The sequence below is a fragment of the Protopterus annectens genome, chromosome 4.part0 (assembly GCF_019279795.1).
Source record: "Protopterus annectens isolate FY-2018-M chromosome 4.part0, PAN1.0, whole genome shotgun sequence".
Classification (NCBI taxonomy): domain Eukaryota; kingdom Metazoa; phylum Chordata; order Ceratodontiformes; family Protopteridae; genus Protopterus; species Protopterus annectens.
Genome location: NC_056733.1, coordinates 1,876,703,136 through 1,876,726,827, shown reverse-complemented (window position 1 = coordinate 1,876,726,827; position 23,692 = coordinate 1,876,703,136). Strand labels below are relative to the sequence as shown.

The 23,692-nt window shown below is 40.4% G+C and overlaps 1 protein-coding gene across 3 annotated transcripts in view; it reads left to right on the top strand.

The window, feature by feature from the left end:
- The window catches only part of GEMIN5 (gem nuclear organelle associated protein 5), a 1,677,795-nt gene that overhangs the window by 348,571 nt on the left and 1,305,532 nt on the right, over positions 1-23,692 (top strand). The window lies entirely within an intron of this gene.

Here is a 23,692-nt window from a genome sequence, read left to right as displayed (position 1 = left end):
AGGTTTGTGACAAGTAAGCAAATGCTGCAGGGATTATATTATATCTACACACCAGATGTTTGCTGTGTTAGATTGCGGGAGTATTTTAGTGACTTATACCTTTAGTACAATATTTGACCAATTTAATTTGTTATACTAGCTACATGCCCACACCGTATGCGCCATGCTGGTTCATCAAGTGAACTGACACTGTTTGTAGGATTGTAAACTGAGAGTCATCAGATCTGATTCTGATCTGACACTGAGCATTCCAGAGTTTTCAGCTGAGAGGTCTGCCTCCTCTAACCATAATACCCTGCTCTTCCCTTCTTTCCCCAGAGCGCAAGAGTGCAGCCAGCAAGAGTGCATTGTGGTCCTTCAAGCCCTGCTTTTGTATCCTATTTAAGTGATAGCTGTAGTCTGTTGGTATATATCCTCTACCATAGTCCAGTGTGTGTGTTTTAGTTTGTTGTAAGAGTTGGGTATTAGGGAATTGTTTGTCTGAGTGGTTCTTTCTTTCTGGGCATTCCTAACCTTTCTTTCCTTCTCAGAAAAAAGTATGTGTATTTTTTTTCATACTGTTGGGTACAGTTATAAATGTATATTTGTATGTAGATATTTAGATTGCGTCTGCTTTTTGTAGTGTTAGGTTGCTTGATTTTGTTACTGTTGCTCAGTGTATGTTTTGAATGTATTTCCACCAAACCCTTATGTTCCTGATCTGGTTCTTTTCCTTTTATATATAAAAAAGATTTTTTAACTTTTTAAAAATGTAATATTCATATATTGCAACAGCAGCTATTTTCTGCAATACAGAAACATGTTTAGTTAGGTAATATAGATATTTTCACTGTTTCACACTGAGATTTTTTATTTTTGTTTGTATATACATTTTTATGTATTGTTATATACATTTTTATAGACTTTTTATAACTGTATTGTATTATTGTATTTATACATTTCATCATATGAAATGTTACTTATGTGATTTAAATAGGTTTTAACTTTAAATTTTACTAATCAAGTTAATTTGTATGGTTAATTGATTTTAGAATTTTTGAACATTAATGAGGTTAATCGATGCTGGGATGTGATTGGAAGGCTGTTACTATTTAAACAGTAATGTATTAGGACATGGTGTTCTGATGAAGTCTACTGTATGTAGATGAAAGCACTCAACCAGAAGTTAATATTAAAGGAAGTGTGTTCTTTGACCCAGCCTTGGTGTGACTTTGTGGGACCTGACACCGTTCTTTTACCAGTAAATAGAGTTTTGCATCTTGTTTGGAATTGGTCGGGTATCACTGGTTCATTTTGTGTTTTGGATTGATTTTGTTACTGTTGTTGCTCAGTGTATGTTTTGATTGTGTTTAGTACTTTTACTGTAGGTGCTAGGTTTGGAAAAGGAAAAGTTTGGATTTAAGAAATGTGTAGCTTGCTGACAAAGTGCTTCCACGTGATGCATGCTAACATTGTAGCTGTTGTCTGGGTGCTGCCCATTTAAGATGGACTGTTCAGTCTGTGCGGCATTTGGGTCTTGAACTGTCAGTGTTATGTTAAAAGGGATGCTCCCAACTTCTGCAACCACATCATCTTCCCAGTAGGATTTCCAAGAGGAGGGAAAAAGAGTGGTTCAGGGACAGAGACCCGAAGTCCCACTCCCAAGGATCAAGGGGAACACAAACAGTCCTCCTCATCTGCTAAAGATCAGCCAGAGTCAAAGATTCACTGACCTTCTCTGCCTCCAGTACTGACTCCTTTAGGTCTGACTCTGCCTTTTCAGTTCCAAGCACCTGTTCTGCTGGTGTCAAACACCCATGTCTTTTTTTATCAGCACTCCCAGTCCCTTCCTAGCCAAGGAGACTCCAGCTTTGGTGGTCAGGTTGCATACCCATTCTCGTCCCCAGCTTTGATTCAAGTTGCATACCCTTTCTCATCCATTACACTAGTAGAATTTTCTCCAGAGTCATCCTCTTCTCTGCAACGGATCTGGGCTTTCCCTGCTCATATCCGTTTCTAGGATCTAACCCAAAGAAGGAAGTGTTCTAAGTTGCTATCTGTGGCAGTGGCATCTTCTGCCTGGTCCGCCACATCAGCTGGGAGCATGAAACTGTCTGACTTAGAACAGCTGATGTGATCCTTTTTGCAGGCCCATATACAACTAGGAATCCTCCCAGCCTCCTCTGTCCCATTGTCAGAGGTTTTTGCTCCAACTGCTGTTTTTCTCCAATCCCTTTGAATCTGTGGTTTGTGTCCAGCTGTGCTGTCTTTATGAGGTTACTTCAGGTAACTTGGCTGCTTCAGGCGCCAACCTTTTTACATTCTCTACTCTGGCTTTGTGGAGCTGAGTTTGTCTTGTAGCCAAGGTTTCTAGTCTGGGCTCTGAGGTAAAGGACAGCTGTGTATTTTGGCGGTTTCCCTGCACCTGGGAGATTTGGCATTTTTGTCTGTGGTCTCCACATTGGAGGTTGTCAGGTCAGCACCAGATACTGGCACTTCTCTCTGCTTCTTGGATTCAAGGAGTTCCAGGTCTGGTCAGCCACTTCAGCTTTTGATGCTGTATAGAGGATCTTCTCCCACTCAGGGAGGAATGTTGCAGCAGCATCGGATCCCATTCTTCTGGGTCTGTGGATTTGCACCAGCTCTTTTGCCCTTAGGTCCCCAGGTTTCCCGCAATTCAGGGCTTCCGGTTTCTTCTGGGTGTCCTCCCAACACTTTGGTTGGAGACAACACAGTAAGAACAGCAGCAAGAGGAAGCATGTGGATTCCCCTAAAGAATTCCTCACAGAGGACACTGACTTCAGTGAACAGAAGGGCTCCCAAATCCTCCCTGTGATGCCTCTTTCAGTGATCTTTTGGAATTATTGAAACAGCATCAGCACTGGGGGATGGACTATTGGAGTCCTGTTCCCCAGAGGAGTCTGCTTTTTTGGAGGCCACTGGCATGTGCCCATCCATGTCCTGGGTGGTCCTCACTCTGGATGCCCTTGTAGACCTGTTATCATGGATGGCTTTGAGGGAACCCATTGTGGTGGAAACAGTCCCTAGGAAACCAGATAGGATTTTGTCCCCTCCTAAAGACAGACCCCTTTGGAATACGTATCCAGTGGTTGATGCTACTGTGGTTGTCACTGCCACAAAAAAGGATATCTCTGAAGAAAGTTGGTTGGTCCAACCACCCAATGGGGAGTCTCCGGCTGTGGACATCGGATCTCAAGAATGCCTACTTCCACATCATAATCTAATAATGAGACAACAGCACCTGAGGTTTGTAGTTGGGGGTGTCACCATTGGCAGTCTAACTCCTTGCCCTTTGGTGTGACTACTCCACTTAGTGTTTATAGAAAGTGTCTGGTACCAGTTGTTGCACTGTGCAAAGACTGCCTGATTCAGCCAAAATCTTTGGCAGGGATGCAGATGGCAGCTGTTTTTTCTTTCATTAAACAAAAGCTGAACTTATGCCAAGCCAGAATGGTGATCTGTCGTAGGCAGTAGCTTAACAGTGGTGTACCTATCGCAGGAAAAGTTGAGGTTCATTTTTGTCTGTTTTTTTCAGGACGTGCTAGGGGAAATCTATGTTGACAACCAGGGGGTTTTAGAATATTCTGGACTATATCACATCCATCATACTCTTGAGTTCTAGCCAGGCTACATGAGTAGATTTAACTGGTACCTAAAGAATCCCCAAGACCAGTAGACTCGTTCCCTCATCCCAGTACTACCCTTTTATGAGGAGAGACTAATGGTGGCTATATCACATCAGAAAGATCAAGAGCATGCCATTCAGACTCCCACTTCAAACCAAAGCTTGACAACAGATGCCTTAGACATAGGACGAGGACCACATACCCTGGACTTCCAAGGTGTAAAGGCACTTCATCTAGAATGCCAGGTAAGCAAAGCTTCTGATAAGCTTAAAAGCAATCATGGCAGTAGTTCAGACTCTTAGAATCTTCAGTAGTCTGGCGATTTGAGACCCTGAAGTCAACACCACAGTCATGTAATATTGTCTGCAGACAGCACCACAGTCATGTTGTATAGCAACAAACAATGGAAACATAACCTTTACCACCTCTGCAGGCCAGTCATGTAGGCTTTGGGAAAGGCTCTGGAATGCAGTTTGCTTCTGAAGGTATGCTGTTCATCAGTTCAAGAAAACTCCTTGGCAGATCACTTAAGCAGAACATTGCAAGTAGATGATCATTTTTAGACCTCCGAAACAGACAACTCTTTGCATCTCTGCTCCAAAGCTCCACGCATGCTTAAACAGTGTACAGCTTCCCTCTGGATTGGACTGGCCTTTTCTTTATGCTCCTCTTCTCATACCGTTTCTCCCCGCTGTAGTTCAGAAGATGGAGGAAAGCCCATAAAGTATCAGGATCTCCTCCTGGTCCAGGTATCACTGGTTCTCCTACCTGTTTCAGGTGGCAAGGGAGAAACAGTATAGGTTTCCTCTGTGTGAACCACTTGACAGTACAGTGGGTCCTCAATATTTACCAACGTTTCCACGCTCAGACTAGCAGCTTGGAAGATACGATTTTAGTACACTTTGACGACCTTTTTTTTTTCTGAGGGCCAAAAATTATGAGAGAGTCTAGAAGAAAGTATAAGGAAGTCTTCTCCAGCTAAATGGAAAATATTATTCCTGTAATGCCAAAGGAGGAACCATCACCTAAAGGAAACAGATGTGGCAAGGTCTTTTTCTGGTATTTGCCAAAGCTCTTCTTTTGTACCTCTCTGAAGGTGATTCTCTTGGCTGTTTCTGCATGTTTGCCTGCAGACCCCCCCCCAGCATCTAGCCCCCCCCCCCCCAAAACAATTTCTAAAGGCCATACTCTACATGAAGTCTCCCAGAAGGAGAGTGGCCACATCTTGCGATTTGAATTTGTACTGGGGGAAAAAATGAATGTACAACCTTTTGTAGCCACTGTTTCTGCATCTTTAAAATTCTTTGTTTGGGATACAGTTTTTCTTGTAGCTGCCAAGCCCACTAAGGCAGTCTTTGAGCTACAAACCCTCATGCAAAGAACTGTTTTTTTCAGTTCCATGAACAAAGAATGACACTCTTGTACTTAACCTCTCCTTTATACCAATAGTTATCACAAAAGTAGTACTGAACTAGACTGCTCAACTTCCAGTCTTCTTACCTAATCCCCAAAACAAGCAGTAATGATTCTGCTTGTCCAAGATGTGTATAGACAGTTGAAATTTAACCTAGACAGAACTAAAAGCTTTCAGAAAAGCAGATCAGCTGTTTCTCTTTTGCATACAGCAAGAAAGGATTACCAGTGGCAAGACAAACCATTTTGAAGTGGCTATCACACTGCATTAACCTTTTTTTCTTATATGCACCCCCCCCCCCCCATATACACCATGCCAACCACCAAGACTCGCCAGTTGGACTTGGCCCATTCATTCCCTAGAGGTGTCTGCTGCCTGGGCAAGAGCATAGTCTAGCAGACATTAAGATGTTTGTTACCTCACTGCACACTGGCAGTGAGAGCTTTTTGAATTAACCTAATCCCATCCAATTGGTGAAGAATGAACTACATTTGGGGCCCATAACGCTCTCCCCATGCAAGTGGGCACTCCTGACCGCATGCAAATGAGAACTGCCCCATAAATTGGTTTGGTGGGCCAAAAATCCACCCACAGTGTCTCTCCTGTGCTTCATCCCTCCTACAACGGTACATACAGAAGGCATGTATCCAGCAAGGCATGTCCAACCTTTCCTGCCTCAACTACCAAGTGCTTGAGCCACTAATTAAACTTCAGTATCATGAGCTGTGGTTGGAGCACTGTTCCATTATGCTCCTAGCATACTCTGTCACATTGTGTTAGTGTTCATCATAAAACTCATAGTAGGACCTTATATATATATATATATAAGACCCCATTTAATAAGTGGCACTGCAACTACTGCTCTTCCTGAAAGGGGTTAGTACCCAGTACATTCTAAAAGCGGGCATATCATCCTCTCTTCATGCTTTCTCAGTGTTGGATGTGATTTCTAGGGTTTGGGCCGGATTTTACTACAGCTTCCTTAAAAGTATCTCCCATATCCGTAGAGTCATGAATGAACCACTTAACTTCAGATCGGAAAGACTTTGGGAAAGTTCTATTAAATTATGACTGCAGCAGTGACGCATGAAAAGCTTAATGCAGTTGTGTAGGCAGTTTGCTGTAATTGTAGATATTAAGACTACAAACATGATCATGTTCTATCTCACTCCCTCCTTCTCCCTATTTGTCACTCATTTTGTTTTACAAATGAAGACGAACAGACAGGGTAGTTTATTTTATGCTTTATTACATAGAAACACATCAGGATGAGTAGCAGCAGTACAAAATATAAATGAACTGATTAACTGACAGACTACATAGACATACATGCTTACCTCTCAACAGCATACTACAAAATGGGAGTCGGGCTCTCATGTGCTTAGTATTTATACACTTGTGCAAGCCCATGGAAAGATCCTTAAAAGCATACATGCATACTGATCTACATTTTCTCACTCTAGTGAATTGCCCTCAATAAAATGACACTTGAATAAGACATGCAATTATACAGTTGCTAAGAATAAACACAATGTTCATGTCCAAGTTGCTGTGTATCTGGAACAGTCTGGAAATGTGACCTCATCTAGTTATGTAACAATTAGAACTGCATTTAGCAACAGGGACAGTCATTGGTGAACAGCTTGCTTCAGGAGTTTTGGGATTCTTCTCAGGAACAGTGATATTTATTGTTATGTCCTCTGGAACGCTGAATAACTCGCTCTGAGATGGTCTTTCTCACAGGCATGATACTGCAATATAGGCTCAGATACTGGGACCAAATGTTTTCGATTCCGTCTAAATTCTCCTCCTTGTGATTCCACAATGTACGATCTCTGCTCTGGGCAAACGCTTTTCATGACTCCAATCTGATCAAAACCTTTTTATTTCTGCATCCTCACTGTCTCCCCTTCTCATAATGGATTGAGCTGTTTGCTGAACTTATCATAATAAGACTTCTGGGAATAAGCACCTCTTTAACAGATGGGCGTTCATTGATTTGTTCTTAACACATGGAACCAGTAGATTACTGCTGATTGGTAATGTGGTTCTGGTTTGTCTCGACAGAAGTCTCTGTGCAGGTGAACCAAGATGTTTATCACTAGGAATATTTCTGAGATTCAATAACTAATATGAACCAGCAATTGAGCTCCAAGAAGCAACCAGAACACACTGAACAACACGAGTTTACCTAGGTTTCGTCTTTAATCCGACTTCATCAGAACACAAGTTAAGAATGATAAAAGTTCTTATATACACCTTAAAAATGACATCATCACCTAATCAACTAAAATTGGTTAACACCCCTGAGTAGGAATTAAGATTAAAAGGCCAGCATACAACAGAAAGAACATAACTAGACATTGTTGCAAACTATGTTACAAACATCAATATATCTAAATTCCCTAAATTCCAGTGTGTTGTATATACAATTCCATTATATTACCACTGGACGTTAGAATAAAAAACAATTACTACATTACCCCAATATATTTTTTAACTTTAAAATAGGCATTATAGAAATACAATCATTGATCCCAGGAGCTTCCTGTGCATTGGTTAACAGCTGCCATCTCATCTCAGCTATATCCAAATGCACATCTAATATCCTACCTAATTTGTCCATTGTAATTTGTTGTAAAACATTAAACATAAACTGATGCCCACTATTACTTTCTATATGTCTATACAAGGCATTGGTCTTCTTTCTAAATCTTATATCCGACTGATGTTCTATAATACGGTCCCTTAATGCCCTGCAGGTCTTTCCTATATAAAAAGCGGGGCATTGTGTGCATGTAGCCACATAAACAACATTTGCTGAATAACAATCAAAGTGGGCTTCTACTTTAACATTTATTCCAGCCAAGGTGAATCGAGCTCCCGTAACTTTAATTAAGTGACATACACTACATCTACCACATTTATAATTACCTTTGTTCCTACCAGTGGATGTTTGTGTACTATCACTTTTCTCCAATAGTTGTTTAAAGGAAACTCCTTTCCTATATACACACTTAGGCGCTCCCCCTAACTTTCGACTAACTATATGATCTATTCTAAGCATTTTCCAATTGTTGACAATAATGTCAACTACGAAGGGAGCGTCGAATGAAAAAGTAGTTATAAAATGTAATGCTTGCTCACTATCAGGCAGTTGATCACTCCCCTCATTGCCAAAGATCCATAAGGGATTGAATAACTTGTTATTCAGACCAATAGTCGACGGAAAACGCAGTAAGACTTATTTCATAAGTAAATTTTTGGATTCCGAATTACAAAAAGGTTTAAAAGTATTTAGTTATATTTGTAAGGATTCCTGGTCCTTGATTGTTATTGTAAGGATTCCTGGTCCTTGATTGTTATTAAGCAAATGTTGTTTATGTGGCTACATGCACACAATGCCCCGCTTTTTATATAGGAAAGACCTGCAGGGCATTAAGGGACCGTATTATAGAACATCAGTCGGATATAAGACTTAGAAAGAAGACCAATGCCTTGTATAGACATATAGAAAGTAATAGTGGGCATCAGTTTAATGTTTTACAACAAATTACAATGGACAAATTAGGTAGGATATTAGATGTGCATTTGGATATAGCTGAGATGAGATGGCAGCTGTTAACCAATGCACAGGAAGCTCCTGGGATCAATGATTGTATTTCTATAATGCCTATTTTAAAGTTAAAAAATATATTGGGGTAATGTAGTAATTGTTTTTTATTCTAACGTCCAGTGGTAATATAATGGAATTGTATATACAACACACTGGAATTTAGGGAATTTAGATATATTGATGTTTGTAACATAGTTTGCAACAATGTCTAGTTATGTTCTTTCTGTTGTATGCTGGCCTTTTAATCTTAATTCCTACTCAGGGGTGTTAACCAATTTTAGTTGATTAGGTGATGATGTCATTTTTAAGGTGTATATAAGAACTTTTATCATTCTTAACTTGTGTTCTGATGAAGTCGGATTAAAGACGAAACCTAGGTAAACTCGTGTTGTTCAGTGTGTTCTGGTTGCTTCTTGGAGCTCCATTGCTGGTTCATATTAGTTATTGGTTTTGTTCTGTGCATTATAAGTATGGATATTTCTGAGATTCAACAGGTTCAAGAAAACATCGCTGTTGTCTCGTTTTGACTTCTCTAGTAATTGTTTTTGCACTTTGAGCTGCATGTTCTGCCAAACCATTTGACTGCGGATACTCTGGGCTATTTGTAACATGAGTAAAGTCCCACTCTTCAGCAAATCTTCTGAACTGCTGGCTTGTAAACTGTGCATCATTGTCAGAAATAACTTTGTGCGGACTACCATGGACTGCAAAATGACGCTTCATCTTAGTAATGACAGTACTGGAAGCTAGATTAGGAAGTAGGTCAATCTCGAACCAATTTGAATAAGTCTAGTATTACCAAGTATTGTTGACCATTCCACTTGGAAATGTCTATGGCTAATGTTGACCAAGGTAGTTCAGGAATCCGGTTTAGTGAAGTATTTTTTTCTTTTGCTATGGCTTTGTACTATTACATACAGAACAAGATGAAAGCACTCTCTCAATATCCCATGACATAGAAGGCCAAAATACTAGTTCTCTCGCCCTTCTTTTGGTAGAATCAGTTCCTGGGTGGTCACAATCCAAGATAGTAATGTACTTTTGTTGCATGGACTTTGGAACAATCACTGTTAGACCTTTCATGATAAATACCATTGTCAGACAAAATGGCATCTCTGTAAGGAAAATAAGGTTGCAGGTCATGAGGTAAACAAGATTGCTTTGACTGCCATCCCCGACTGATAAGTGGTTGAGCTTCTGCAGAACTGGATCTGAAGCTGTGTTACTTCTAATCTCATGAGGATGTGTGGAAGAAAAATTTGCCACTTCCATAACTTCAAAATCACGTTTCTCATTCTCATGCTGTAAAGTGGTATTTCTTTGCAATCCGGACAAAGTATCAGCAAGATAAAGAAGTTTGCCGTTTGTATAAACAAGATTGAAGTTATATTTTTGCAATTTCAATGTCATGCGTTGCAATCTGGCAGGAGCTATATGCATAGGCTTTTTCAAAATAGTGAATAGAGGTTGGTGGTCAGTTTTGATCTGGATAGGTTTGCCATAAATATAAATCATTGAACTTTGAACATCCAGACATAATTGCCAAGAATTCTCTCTCTATCTGAGCATACTGCATTTCAGTTTAGATTAGAGTTCTGGATGCATAGGCTTCTGGTCTAGCCTCTTGAAGAATGACTGCACCAAGACCAAATTTTGAAGCATCAGAAGCAAGAGTAACTGGTTTGTGAGCATCATAGTTATTTGAGAGTTAGTGGACTGGCATTCCTCTGTTTCAGGATATCAAATACTCACTGGTGTTGCCCTAACCATGACCAGGATACATCTTTACGTGTCAACTCTGTGAGCACTGCTGATAGTTGGCTCTAGTCTGGAATGAACTTGCCTAGATAGTTAACCATGCCAAGAAAATATTTTAAGGCTTGAACATTGTGTGGAGCTGGCATCTTGAGAATTGCTGTTTGCTTGGAAGGATCTGGTCGTAAACATGAACTGGTAAGTAAATGACCAACATAAGTAACTTCTCGTAGCCTGAATTTGCACTTCTGAGGATTCAGCTTAAGATTCACTTCATGTGCTCTTTCTGTTCTCTGCTTCACCATTGCCTTCTACTAGAACATCATCTACTATAGTAACACGCGGATACCCAGAAAAAAAAAATTGCTCCATTGCACACTGGAAGACTTCACTGGCAAAATTTATTCCAAATGGCATTCTCAAAAATCTGTACCTGCTAAAAGGAATACTGAAAGTGGTTAGCAATGAAGATTTTTCGGTAAAGCAAAATTTGTCAAAATGAACTCTCTGCATCTAAGACAGAAAAAACAGTGGCATTTGGCATAAGAGCTGCAACTTTGACTGTGCGCATTGGATGATAAGGTCTTTTTAGTGCTTTATTCAAATCTCGTGGATCAGTAACATATTCTGATATTATCTGAGCTTTTCTTATGAGCTACCGCATAGAAGATGCCAATTCAGTAGGTTCATCAGCTACAAATCACACCTTGCTGCATCATTTTATCTAGCTCTGCTTTGGCTCTCTTCTGCATAGCTACTGGAACTTTCCAGCTTGGTCTGACAAGTGGACTGACCTCTGGGTCTAACTTCATGGAGTACAAAACTGGGAGTTTGCCTAGTTTGTCTTCGAAAAGATATGCATAGGTAGAGAAAATAGACTGGGTGAAATTAGAATAGTGGTCTTTCAAACTAACATGATGGACTTACTTATTAAATGAAAGCAGTCCCATTTATAAACTCTCTCTAAGGTCTAATAATGACTGTACTTGCCTTTTGTCCACATAAAATTGCAAGTCATAGCTGTTCCCAGCAGAGTAACATAAAAGTACTACTTGAACCTTCACTTTGAATTTCTTCACCACCATGAGCAACAAGTTTCGCACACTTTACCAACTCAAGCTTTTCACTAGAACATACTCTAGCAAATGTTTCTGCAGACATAACATTGCACTTTGAACCTCTTTCAACTTTGAGCTCTGTGTGTCTTCCATTTATCAGACAGTACAAAATACTTCATTCTTTTCCCATAAATCTACTGCATTGACTGTTTCATTAACCATAGAGGCACCCTCAACATAAAAAGTAGGGTCTCAACTTTCTGATTGATCATCTTGTCTCTTGAAATGTTCCCTTTTAATAAAAAAATGAGGCCCCTTTGATTTACAAAATCTTTGAGAATGATTCCACTTTTTACATCTCTCATTGCTGACCAAAAGCGAAGCACTTTTCTCTTTTAGACACGTGTTATGACAGTTGACTGAGGCTAGGTGAGAGTACATGCTTTGGGTCTGCTGACTTACCCTTGTGCTTCACTGAGACTGTGCATGCTCTTGAATTTGCTAGAAAGGTACAGGGTTTACCAGTGAGTGTTGCAGGGCTAATAGTTCCTGCCATGTGTTTGGGCCTGTTTCTCTTAACCATGTGCTGCATACTATCAACATTAGCTTTAGAAGATACTGGAAGCATGCATTTCTCATTTGTAAGCATATTTATGTGCTTTTCTGTAAGCTCGTATATCTGGCAAATCCCAGTGGCCTTCAAAGTTAAATCACTGTCATGAAGCAAAATCTTTCTCACAGCATCATCTTCAATACCACACACGTCTATCTTTTATCAGCTCATCCCTTTAAGCACCAAATCTGCTCGTTTTAGCTTTGTTTCTCAAGTCAGTATTATGTGACACACAAGTTTCTCCCTAGCGTTTGACCTCTTGTGTAAAATCAGCGCCTTTCCTTTGTAATATTTGTTTGGAGGTTACACATTTCTCTGAATTTATGTTTTAAGCACTCTGGGTCTTCCCTTGATTCAGCCGGTACCACTATATGGTGGTTCCCCCCTCCCCTGCAAATACAGCAGGTGCATACAAACTCTTTCTGTGGCTTCTGAACCAGCTAAATTAAGCAGAATAAATGCCTTTGTATGGACATCTTTATCAGAAAATGCAGCTTGTATGAAAATATCACACTCTTGCTCAAGCACTCTCCAATTCTCAGCAATGTTATTATCAAAGACAAGGGGACCTGGTTTTCAAAATCCTTCTGCCATGCCAACAAAGTATGCTTAAACACACTGCAAATATGGTCCTTGTAATTATATTCAAATGTGCACACACAGCCAGTACTTGGAATAACATTTAAATGCACAATAAACTCTCTGAAATACTGTACTTTGTGAAATACTATACTTTGCGAAATGTGCTTTAAAATGGCTGTATTTTGCAAAATAACCATATTGTGATACTGCACAAGCATGTGAGCACTTCGTACACTCCAGATATCTTTAATAGCTTTAGTTAATGTGAAAAATTAGCTCATAGCAAAAATACAGTCGTTTTCCTTATTGTATGTATTAATTTTGTGATTCAAATGTTTTTGAATATTTTCCGTAGTCATTTGAAATTTTTTTATCAATATGTTGCAGTTTCAAACATTTCGTTTAACTAGAAATTCATTTAAAGCTGAGTGCTTTGTTTTATATTTTGCAAATAAGAAATCATTTAAGTAAGCTTTGATACCTGAAATTCGTTTTTGACCTGTTTTTGCGAGTTATAAGTGCAGTGGGAATGATCCATTCCTCTATATTCCTCCACCATTAACTGAGTGCCTCTTGGTCCTGATTCTGGGTCCCACTTTTGACACCATATCTCTAGTCTTGTTTTACAAGTGAAGATGAACAGGCGGGGTAGTTCGTTTATATGCTTTATTACATAGAAGCACATCAGGATGAATAGCAGCAGTACAAAATATAAACTGATGAACTGGCAGACTACACAGCAGTACATGCTTACATCTCAACAGCTTACTACAAAATGGCAGTCAGGTTTGCACGTGCTCAGTATTTATACACTTGTGCAAGCCCATGGAGAGCTTCTTAAAGGTATACATACAATACTCTACACTGTTGAAATGGTATTTTGATGGGTTAGGGTTGGTATCCTTGCACCCTTACTCTCCTTCCATACTGTACCTTGCTTCTCTCTGCTCATAGTTTTAAGCCTTCCATAGAGAACCCAAACAATTAGTCTCAGGCTGCTGTCCATAGGAAAGCTAAGCCAGCAGGCCATAACGTGGTCTTGGCTGTACCATTTCAGAAAGATCCAAAGATGGCATGGATGCATGCCAGCTAGATACCAGGTAGATGTAGATTTCTGAGGTAAGGTTGTGTCAGCCCAGCCACAGTGGAAGGGTGTTCAACTCAGAAGGTCAGACCAGATGTCAGACTCGGCCAGCAGCATTGATCCCTACGAGTTATGATTGCAAAAGTGCCCGCACTCTATCATCTGCAGTTATGGGAAGTTGCATGTGCAACTGTACTATTCTGTAACTTCTCTTAAGGAAGTGGATACCCTGTATTAAGCCTTAATTGACTGGAGTGAGAGTGTGACCTGATGTCTTAAAGAAGATACCTTTGTGACCACTTCATTCCAGCACAAGATTCAGAATATTTTGTCACTTTATATCGCCAGACAAGGAGACTAAAGCCCTGTGCAAAGTAGGCAAGAACATGTATAGAAGTAATGAAAATATAAATGTCAGGATGGATTTTCTCTGGTAAAATTATTTCATATTTTATTTCTCAGCAGTGTAGGCCAGAGAATATACTTTGGTTCTGAGAGAATTATTTCTAAGCAAGTTATGCCAGAAAGAATTTACTTTCTTTAAAATCATTGTGCTACAGTTGCACTTGCAGGTTCAGCTAAGAGGTCATCGCTCTGCTTTTGTTATGGACAAAGAAATAATATGGACCATTGTTTGCCTAGGAGAAGCAGTCCAAACATAGTCAGTGTATTTTGTCCTTGCATTTATTACAAGTTCTATACTAAATGCAGCATTGTTTATGTAAAGGACAATTACAGGTGAGATTGTGAGAAACTTGCTCAAAGTTTGAAAACGTTCTGAGATGTAACAGTTTAAGTCATCACCAGATAACAATTACATGATGTTACTGTTAGCTTAAGAATGTGAATTGTGACAGGAAAGAACATTTTATAAAGTGCATTCTAAGCTGGGCAGTGCTGTTTCATATGTTTGTTAGGCTTTGTAGTGTACCATTTTCAAATTTGCGTTAGAATTTCAGTAGTTGTCAGTACTATTCTGAACCAATAAAGCTTCTTACCACTACATGATTTGTCTCTGAGAACTCCTTATAAGCCATGCAGTTATCAGACATTCTACCATGCCTTAGTGGGGCTTAAAGCCCTCAGTTGCTTTTTTTGCCTCTCCAAGTTCTAGTTCTCCCTAGTAGAATGAGTGTTGGAAAAGTTTCCACTCTTTCTCTGAATCTGGGCTCGAAATACTCTGTCTAGGCTCAGAGTAGTGGCACTAGTAAGGGCTTCTTAACAGGAGGAGTAACTCATGCAAATGCTGCTGGAGTTGCCCAGGAAGATGACTCAACAGTTGTAGTCCTTGACTGTCTGGGGTCCTCTCTGTGTGTGGCGGGGGGGGGGGGGACACTTCAGGTTAATTTCAGCTTGGAGAACCATCATCAAAGACCAATGGCTTCTTGACATTGTCACAGTTGGGCAGTGCTTGTAGCACATAGGTCCTCCCCAAGAAAAGACTGTGTTGAGAGATCATGCTGTCTCCACGGTGTCCACTTAAAATGGGCCCAGACTGTGTCCCACAAAAGAACTTTAGAGGCTGTGCCAGCTTTGGAATGAGACCATAATTTCTACTCATGCCCCTTCCTGATTCAGTGGGGAGATGGGTAAGCTTCCATCCATCTTGGACTTCAGCAACTTAAATGAGCACAGATAGTGCATCAGGTTCTGTATGGTGATTGTTTTTTGATGGCTGTACTTTGTTGCCACAGAACATATGTTTAGTGTTTCTAGACATTATAGGTGCATTTTTGGGCTCATCAGTGTCTGAGGACCGCTTAGAAAATTCCTTTGATTCACTCCAGGTGAGCACCACCTTCAGTACAAAGAGCTTCTGTTTTGGTCTTTTCATCAAGTTACTAGCCACAGTGATCAAGTTCTTGGAGAAAAGAGAACTTGGGTTCATTCTTTGGATGACTGGCTCCTGTTCTTCTTTCGGCTGCTCCCATTAGGGGTCGCCACAGCAGATGAACTGTTTCCATTTCTTCCTGTCCTCTGCATCTTGCTCTGTCACACCTGGCTTTGTTGGCCCTGTTGAAAATGTCCTTGGTATTGTACCTAGTGTTTAATACATCCGTAGTTGCAGTCTCACTCGTCTTACAGGTGACAGTTGACGCACACAGTTGCCCCACAGACAGACATGACTATTTGCAGAGTTTTCAAGGCAAGGGGGGGGGGGGTTGGGGAATGGAAGTAAGTTGCCAGGTCTTCCTTCTGATTACAAACACACATACTCAAACGCTATGTACAATTTGAAGTCCCTACTACACCCAATACAATTCTTTATAATGTGGGAGGAAAACAAAGCACACAGAGAAAACCCCTGTGAACCTAGGAAGGATGCAGACTCCAATCAAAAGGCAGCACAGCTGAGAACTGAACCCGAGAACCTCTTGCATTAAAGTAGAAATGCTACCCATTGCACCTCTGTGCCACCTTATTTGACCGTAAACTGGGAGAGGTTCCCCTCTTGTCCTGTATCAGAGAATTGCCTTCATTGGTATAGAGCTGTACACAGTTGTTGGTTGCTCCAGTCTGCAGAAATGTCTGTCATAACCTTGGTAGCCATAGAATGTTGGGACCAAGCTGAGGTTCTCCTGCATCATTTAGACCTCATGTTAACCATGGTCTTCATTTAGACCTCATGTTAACCATGGTCTTCATGATGCCATTTTTGCACACTTGTGATGTGGATGTTAATAGTCAGTAAGAAGTCAGTGGCTACAAAGGTGTGTCATCTGCTTCTGAGTGACCTTTGTCATTGAGCCCTAGAGAGGGGTTCATTTCCAGACAACTTGAAGGTTGATCTGTACTTCTTACAACTGAGCCTGTCACAGTTCTTATGATGAATGCTTCATTAGAGGCATGGGGAGCTTATCTCTCCTCCTCTTTGGTTCAAGGGAAGTGGTTCTGATGGAAAGGGGGGATTACATCTTAGCTGGAGCTATGTGCAGTCCTATCCATAAAGGCACTGAAGTGAAAGCTGCTTCCTAGACCATTCTTGATTTGGTCTGACAAATCTGTTCATCCAGTGGCACATTAACAAAGAAGTGGGGGGTATGTCCTCATGCATCTGTTGCAGAGAAGGCTGTGCATATCTGGCAATGAGTTGTAAGACAGGAACAATGTTCTATCTCAGCATTTAAGATTCCTGACAAGGAGAATGTTGTGGCAGGTTCCCTGAGGCAATCCTGCAGTTTTTGTACTGGAGCTGAGGATTTAGGAACTGTCAGATTTATATATTTTGAAGTACAGCACTCTGAATATTTTGGGTTTCTGGAAAATGACCCGTTTACCTCTCAGGATAATCAAATTCCTTCCCCTTAAATGCGGAGTATTGAAGAGGTTATCTGGTAAGAGTCCTCTTCCATTTCATGATAGGGAAGCTATCATGTATGCTTTCTCATTAGTCCCTTGATTCTGCAGTTTTTCACAAAATTTAAACAAACAATGTCAAAAAATTGTTTCCCTTTTGTAGCACAGAAGCACCTAGTTTTCTGGAGTTCTGGTCTGGTGGTAAAGTAAACTTTTCTAATTTGAAACAAGGTCACCATGATTAGTGATAGCTGGCTCCACATCAGGGCATCCTGGTTTGGCTAATACAGAGAAGACCACCAGCCAACAGACGTGCTTTGACCTAATTGAAACAGACCTCAGTCAGGTGAAAAAGCTTCCTGTGTCTTCCCCATTAAGTCAGTATGCAGGTATTTCTTTGTGATTTCTCTTCCTCTGTCCAACAAACATTGAGCAACCCCATATTTTACTTTAAACTATTAACTCCCTAGGGTGAGGAGTTCCCCTGATATCCACTTGGGTGTGATCCGTCCAGAGGAGCTGTCATACAAACATCAGGGAGCGTAGTGCTTTTGCCACAGTGGTGGCAGTGAAAACTATTTTAATATGAAAGGCCCTAAGCCTTCCCCTTAGATGGTAATGTGATTAGCTGTCACCACATGGGACAGCCTGTGCCCTTCTGTAAGTTCATGCTTGCTCCTTTGCATGGCCAACAGTTTTAGTTGTTGTAATAAAGTTTAAAGCTGCTCTTTCTTGTCACCTTTGGTTCAGTTATGGCTAACAGCAATTCTCTAACAGAGGAAGTGGCCACAGGGGTTACAGCAACTTCTAGAATGACTATTTAGCCAGAGAGGTAAACAAAATCAGCAGTACAAGCAAGGATTCTGTTGTACCCAGCTGAGACCTGAATTCAGTTGCCTGAGACCTTCCCTCACTGTCCCACATTGGGGGCAGCTGGGGATCGCCTTCCTGTCCACTTTTTAAAGTGGAAGGCTAAAGGGAAATGGGTGAGGGCTGTCATATCCAGAAGCTACACTATCCCGTTTCATTTCCTTGTCAAGATGCAATCTCCTGCCTTGCCAGACAACCCACTCCTACTCAAAAATGTGTGGTAGTCTGTCATATTCATTGGTTGCACTGTCTTGTTGAGCCTTTCCTCTAGAAGACAGAATTGTGCCTGTCTAACATTGCCTTTTATATCTTTGAGTCCCACTTTTCTGGGTGCTTTTTGGCCTTTGGTATTGTAACAGCCACATTATGCAAGGTTTATCATGCCAACTACCATATAAGAATACTTAAGTGGATGCTAAGTTAATTTGGATAATTTTGGCTAACTCTTTAACCTTTCCTATTCATATCCCTCTCAACTGCAAGGAATAGTCCATATTTTTTCTGGGCAGACCCTTTCAAACCTCCATCTATACTCTGGCTGTCATGATTAATACATCTGTTATAGAGTGGAATTTATTTTCATGAGCAGATAGTTCAGTAGTTGCATAAAGAGGGCCGGTCTGCACATAAATGTTTTGGAAATGGCAGCAATCCTCTTCACATTGCAGACATTGCTGGACTCTCCATCAGGGTACAAGTGCTGTCTACACTGAAGAGCATTGCTGTGGCATGGTGCATCAGCAAGCAAGAACCCATCCTGCTTTGTTTATTAGGAAGCAGTGTGTGTGTATAGGAATGGGCCTTTTACACTCTTTGCCCTGTCAGAGTCTGGCTGTGTCAGTGCCTTTGAATGCCACACAAGTTGTCTCAGTTGGTAGCGTGAACTTGTCCATTGCTAGGAGAAGCCTTGTAGCAATCTGTTTTTCATTCCCAACCAACACAAAATGCAAATAAATCTTTTCTCTTTATTCCTTTCTTAGGAAGACATCCAACAGATGTAGTTTAGAAATGATGCCCAGGTCTCCTTTATGCCTTTTCCTCATTTACCCTTATTACCAAGTTTCTGGAAAGGTTAGTTTTGTAAAGCCAGTTATTCTGGTATCTCCAATTTGGCCCCAGCAGGTATGGTTTTTCCCTGCTATGGCATCCTCTTCTTGAGCAGTCTCATGATATGTGGCCTTCTGGAACCTCCCGTCTCACCCATCCAGCAAGTGTTCCTGGACCTTTACTACTTATTTATTTTTATTTTGTTTTACATTTGTTTGCCGGGAAGGTCCGACTGGAGCGTTTTCAGCCGAGGCCTGGGGAGAAAAGCTCCAGAACAATTGCTAACATACTATACATAAGATTTTACACATTCAGTTATAAAAATATAGCAGACAACATATGATTGCATAAGATATTTACATAAGCATAGTGGTCTAGACATGCAATTAAAAGTATAGAAGGTAGTAAAATTTGATCATACAGTATGTTTAGTAGAGATCATTTTGAAGATGTACTGAAGATAAGAAAGGAAAAACTAAAAAAGGAGGAGAATATAGACAAGTTCATATGAGGTGCATTGACATTTTAAGGGAAAGCTTTTCAACTTAGTCTAGGAGAGAGTTAGTAGGTATAGATGGGATAGTGGGGAATAGATGACACTGAGTTGGTAAGCAATGTGTGATAATGTATAGTGCATCTGTGGGAGTTTTAAAGAGGTTGGATAGTGGGTAGGGGAAAGGAGTTAGAATATGTCAGCCAGGTGCTAGGCAGTTGCATGTCCAGGAGTTGTGTAGCTGGGAAATGAGCTGTTTTTTGAAGGTGGTTTTATTAGCTTGCACCCTGATGTTAAGTGGTAGGGAGTTCCAATTCTTGGCAATGTTGCTGGAATACAGGGAGTCACCAGAGCTGTAATGGCTTTTGGAGATTGCGATTAGTGCCGCCTTAGTGGATTTAAGTTCTCTGTTGTTGGAGTAGAGGATGATCAGGTCTTGTAAGGCTGGAGTTTTGTCAGGTTGGTAAAGTATTTGGTGAGTTAGAAGAAGTTGATTTAGAGCTAAGGTGTTAGGGAGTTCAAGCCAGGAAAGCTGTTTAAGGGCCTGACACTGGTGGGTGCAGTAGGAGTTTTGTGGCAAATTTTGCTATTTTGTTGTAGCATATGGGTAGCTTGTTTAAATTGCTCTTGTTTATATTAGGACAGGAGAAGCATATACAGTAAGGTAGAGAGAAGATGGAAACGAGTTAGGGTAACTTTACTGTTGCTGGTTAGAAAGTTTTTACATCTGTAAAGAATACCTAGTTTTCTGTTGATTGTTTATTGTATGAGCTATGTGTTTTAAATTTCACATTATTGTCAATAATGAACCCTAGTAATTTGGTATGTGTGACTGGGAAGATAGGGTTATTATCTAATACAGAAGTAGAGAACGGGGGAGTAGGTGCTGCTGCTTTGGAAGGATGAAGGAGCATAAGTTGGGTCTTTTTAAGATTTAGTATTAACTTGGGAGTTTGTTAGCCAGGTTTCGATGGATGTAAAGGCTTCTTGGGTCTTGATTTGAAGTTGTTGGAGGGTGAGGGCAGAGCAGATTAAGGTGAAGTCAGCATATTGAAACCAGGTTTGTTAGAGAGGTGGCTTTATGAAGATTATTTGTAAATATAGTGAAAAGTAGGGGTCCTAGGATTGATCCTTGGGGTACTCCTAGTTTTACAGAAAGTAGGGTGGAAAGGGAGTTTTTCCACTGAACAGCTTGTTGGCGTTGGGAGAGATAATCCTGAAACCATAATAGAGTGGGGGTAGTTAGTTTTAATTCTGAGAGTGATATTAGTTTTGTATGGGAGATTGTATAAAACGCCTTTGATAAGTCAAAGAAAACTGCAGACACTAGTTGGCCGTTGTTGTGTTGCATATTTACTAGGTTACTAAAATGGATGAATGCAGTGGTAGTGCTATGGTTGGGGCAGAATCCATGTTGAGTTTCGGCAAGAAGATTGTGGGAGAAGAGGTGTTAGGACCTGGGTGTGGATACATTTTTCCATTATTTTAGCCGGTGGGGAAAGTATAGCTATAGAGCAGTAGTTTGTTAGTTCAATGGAGTTGCCCCCTTTGTGAATTGGTATAATGTAGGAGATTTTCCAGAGAACTGGCACCTTTTGTTCGGAGATTGATCTGTTAATGATTATAGAGACTGGTTAGGAAATGGCTTTGGTGGCTATTTGTAGGAATTTGGCAGGTAGTTTGGATTTAAGTTTGGTTAGGTGTCTGTAGATTGTGTAAGTTGGTACGGGTTGAAGGATGAAGGAGTTAGCGTTATTTGATGGATTATATAGTATAGTGGGGGTTGAGGAATGTGGGTCTGTTGACAGCTTTAATATAGAGTTGGTAAAGAACTCATTGAATTGGGTGGCTGTGTTTATAGAGGTGGTGTCAGTTTGGATGAGGAGTTGATTTACCTGGTTGGAGAATACTGTTTATAGCGGCTCAGAACTTTTGTGGGTTGGTATTATGCTTAGTTTGAATTTTACTATAGTATTTTTGTTTATTTAGTCCGATTTGCCTTTTTTTAGTGTTTCTCAGTTATAAGAATGTTTTCCTATTAGGAGTAGTTTTGTTTTTGCTTCAAGTGTCCCATGCTTTGTCCCTTTGTTTCATAAGTTTCCTAGTGCTCTTGGTAAGCCATGGGGCATAGATGGTTTTAGTGTGGATCTGTCTTAGTGGAGCAAGTTGGTTGAGAAGGCCTAAGAAGATAGTGTTGAAATACTCAACTGCTTCATTTAAAGGAAGTGTTAAAAGATGGGACCAGTTAGTGTTTAAGGGCTGTATTAAGGTTGTCAGCCCTGAAGTTTGTAGTGTATCTGATGCGTTTAAGAGAGCTAGTTCTAGTGAGTTTAGTTTGGTCTCTGATGAAGAAGGTTGGGAGGTGGTCGCTTAGAATGTCGGGTAGTGTACCAAAATTATGGGTGGAAGATGGGCGATTGGAGAGAATCCAGTCTAGTATTGATTCTTTTTTTTGAGGTTTTGTCTACCCTAGTAGGGGTTTGTATAAGCTGTGAGAATCCATAAAGGTTAATATGATTTGAAAGGTGGGGTGATTTAAATGAGGTCCAATCAATATTGAAGTCGCCTAGTATAATGGTTTCATGGGGGAGGGTTTCTTATGTCCATTGGAAAAGAGATTCTAAGGTTTTGATATCTCCTGGAGGGGTATATGATCCTAAGATATTTAGCTGTTTTTGTGTATTTAGTCTTACCTTAGCAGGTAGGATATCTGCATTATTAAATGTGAAGTAGACCTAAAGATAAGACTATTTCAGAGATTAAAAGTCCCAGTAGTGACTCCTTTTGCCCTCAGTTGTTTGCAGGATAATTTTCAGAAATTATTCATTTGTGGGGGGGGGGGGGCAGCCACAGGTGAAGTAGAGCTAGAGCTGTAACTGTATAAAAAAGGAGACAAAAAGAGATGTAGCAAAAGCTTGTTGCGGGTAGACAGTAAAAAATGAATATGAGCAAAGTATTGGCCTGAGGAAAGCTGTGGGTGCATGTGAGTGGAGAATGTGGAAGGTAAGGATATACTATAGTATTATGAGGTAAGGTACATGCCAGGTAAGTGAACACAACATTAATTCACACTTGCGACCAGGCACATCCTACAGGATAACAACAAAGATTCAGGCAGTCTATTCGCTAAATACCAGTAGCCACAGTGGGAAATGCTGAATAGTTCAGAGTTAGCATTGCCCTAGTAAATGGCAATACATGTTGAAATTACATCATAGTGTTAGCAAACATGGACTTGAACGTGTGTTTTCATCTAGTTCATGTAATAGTCTAGGATCCATCTTATTCAAAAAGAATGATCTAAGTATTCGCATCTTCTTTGCTGGCCACAATCTGGTCTTGATTCCATTTAACGCTTCAATGCCTAGATTCTTCCTTGCCTATCTCAAGAGAAGGTTAACAGAGACTTGCGAGAATACTCTAAGGTTCTTCTAGCTGCTGTGTCCATTTCCTATCTGTGTTGCTAATTATTTGTCTTTGGTTTCATTTAAAATTTGTAAAACCTTTTTGAAGGGCATCTTTTTTATGTTCTGCAAAGAATGCATTTCCTCCTTGAGATCTTTAGTTTGTATTGGAAAAGTGACTGTGCCATCCTTTGAACCAGCGGAAAGTGACCTACTCAGGCAGTTAACCTGCCTATTTTTATTTTTTTTTGATTACTTAAACAAGGATGAACATTTTAGTGCAATGCATGAACAACTTAGGCAACTTAGACTTTACCCTAAAGTCTATTAGTAAAGATTACAAATGTTTTGTATTTTCCTCTAAAAAGAAGTTCATTGTCAAAGTTTCTAGAGTGACCTTGTGAAAATGAGTTTCTTGTTATATCCCATGTTAAGAAAAATATGGCAGTTATCTAAGCTAAGCATACCTCCCAACCGCACCGAATTACTCAGTTTTTACCGAGTTTTGTGGTCCAAATAATGGGGTGCCACGATTCCAGAGTGGCACCCCTTCATTTCCAATTTTTAAAAGTTTTTTCCTTCGTGCTTTTTGAGCTGACGTCATCACATGCGCAATTAATTCAGCTCCGTCAGCTTGTCAGAATTGAGCTCAAGGGCATGCATTTCCAGCTGGCTGTTTGAATGGATCTGTGAGTGCAGAAACGACTGCTACAGAGCTTTGGCTGTTTTCTGCTTATTTTGGGAAGGAAGTATTTTGATGGTGGAGTTATTGCATGGACTGTATGTTTGGGAAGGAAACGATGGTGGAGTAGTTATCTGCTTAATAGTGCTAC